Source organism: Mustela nigripes, chromosome 14, assembly GCF_022355385.1.
Source record: "Mustela nigripes isolate SB6536 chromosome 14, MUSNIG.SB6536, whole genome shotgun sequence".
In the NCBI taxonomy this organism is placed as follows: domain Eukaryota; kingdom Metazoa; phylum Chordata; class Mammalia; order Carnivora; family Mustelidae; genus Mustela; species Mustela nigripes.
The window spans coordinates 65,189,706-65,191,986 of NC_081570.1; the positions used below are offsets into that span (position 1 = coordinate 65,189,706).

The following is a 2,281-nucleotide window of genomic DNA, read 5'->3' on the forward strand; positions in this document are numbered from 1 at the left end:
GATCTTAGGACAATGTTTTTCAAATTCTCTGTACCATCTTCTCAAAATCATCTGGAGAAATTACAATAGAGATAACTAGAATATCTGGGGGATGGATACTGGAGAATATCCATTTAAAATAGGACACCCAGAGGATCTTGTATACTTTAAGGTTAAAGAGGAGTGGATAATTCATATTAAATGCTAGATTGAGAACCAAATCGGAGAGTTCTGATACAAAAGATCACTGACCCTGTGAAGAATTTACCTTCTCCTCAATCAGTGAAGAGTTGCTTACAGAAGGACTGGTTACATGGAAAAGGAATCTGGGAACAAGGCTTTTGTCCTGGCAGTAAAATCGCAAGATCTTAGTCTAGAAAGAGAGTTGAGGTTTCTGGAATAAGAATCAAGGCAAAAAGAATCCCAAAGACAAGAAATTAAGCAGAAAGACTGGGAATTGGGCAAGATCTATTAGAGGATTTACAACAGGGTTGCCTGTTTACTTCCCACCCTCCCAGCTAGGCTGTGGTCTCCCTGAAGGTTGTGTTCATAACTTCTTTATCTATATTTCTTTTTTACTTAATATAGGGCTTAGCACAAAATAGGTGATTCTGCTTTGAAGGTAAGATAGACATTAAATGACTCACTTCAATCCAACTCAACAATCATTAGTTGGGTGTCTATTCTGTGAAATGGCTTAACAACACAGTGGTGAATAAAATATAGTCCTCGCTCTGGAGGAGACCAAGAATTAAAAAAAGAACCACCCAATTACAATGTTATAGGAGATGTTGAAGGGGGAAATTATCTAGGGAGTTTGAGAGGAGAGAATCTTTCCCTGGGACTAAACAACTGGTCAACATGTGCTCTATAGTCAAGACATTGAAGGGCTTTCCAAGTGAAGAAAACAGCCAGAACAGAGGTAGGAAGGAATAAAAATGAAGATATCTTGGGAGGTGTTGTCAGAGGTCTGGTAGGTGAGAGCACAGCACGGATCATGGGTAGTGGGTTCTGGACCTTGTGGATCATATTTACAAGACAAGGTTTATTCTGGAAACATTTGGATTTGCCAAAGTGTTTTAAGGGGTAGAATCACACAATTCAACTTCTAAATAGAAGTTGAATTTTGGACTGCATTCCACATTCTGGAGGAGACAGAGAGCTCTGGAGGAGACAGAGAGGCTGGGGCAATCTGGGCAGGGCAGCAGAGTGAGCAAAACTTGAATTAAATGAATTACTGCTGAGGTACTAATGGTAAATAACATTTTAAGACAAGTACCCTCTGAGTGAGCTGTTTGCTCTTGAAAAGGTTCTCCACACTGGAGACTACTGGAGTCACTGTGTGACTGCTACAATAGATTTACCAGCTTCTAGGAGTGCACTTTTGGTTGTCTGTTATTTATTCTCCCCACTCCCACAGCTGGTTCTTGCTAGCTGGCCTGCCCTGAAAATGAAATGCAGTTCTGTGATCTGGAGGAGAATTCACAGGCTCCAGAGGACCAGTTGCTCTGTGATTTTTAACAACTGACCAGCATGAGCTCTTTCCCTTTACCTTGAAGAGTTCCTCCTCATGTCAAAGCCATTACAAAGGAACATTACCTGGCAGGTCTCAAACCACACTGAGTTTTGAGAACAGAGCCAGCAACTTGTCTTTTCCACAAATGGTATTTGGTTTTAGGATCAAGATTTACAAGCCCAATTGCTGTTGTTACGTGGATTCTTTTTTTTTTTTTTTTAATATGGAAATGCTTAAAAAAAAGGAAACATGGAACACTTTACAAATTTGTGTGTCATGGTTGTGCAGTGGTCCTGCTGATCTCTGTATTGTTCCAATTTTAATATATGTGCTGCTGAAGTGAGCACTGGATTCTTTTTACCAAAGTCCTAGTGTTACATTTTCTCAGCTATAAAAATTTTTTTTGTTTTGTTTTTGGGTCAATAAATGTGCTAGAAAGTCGTTGAGTTGAAACAAAAAAGTAATTAAAATTGTTCTCTTTTTCCATTCTTTCTTACCTAACCCTTCCTCATAAACCCAACAAACATACTCTCTGCAAATAAACTCTGTGTTTAGAGAATAACAGAAATGACATATCATATGGTCTGATTTTGCCTGGATTGTGTCATATTGACATATGAGGAGGAATGTTGGATCAAAAATAAAAACACCTGGTTTATGTTCCTTTCAATGGCATTAACTAGATGTGTAACCTGGGGTAGTGTACTTCACTTTTCCCAGCCTTAACTGCTATAGTATGAGGGAGATAAATATGAGAGATAAGTTATATTATATTTCTATAATTCT

The 2,281-nt window shown here is 38.6% G+C and overlaps 1 non-coding gene across 1 annotated transcript; it reads right to left on the reverse strand.

The window, feature by feature from the left end:
* Window positions 1-1,738: 1,738 nt before the first annotated feature.
* On the reverse strand, window positions 1,739-1,842 carry LOC132002325 (U6 spliceosomal RNA). The gene has a single exon (XR_009399822.1). It is a non-coding gene; the product is annotated as a U6 spliceosomal RNA (small nuclear RNA).
* Window positions 1,843-2,281: the final 439 nt, after the last annotated feature.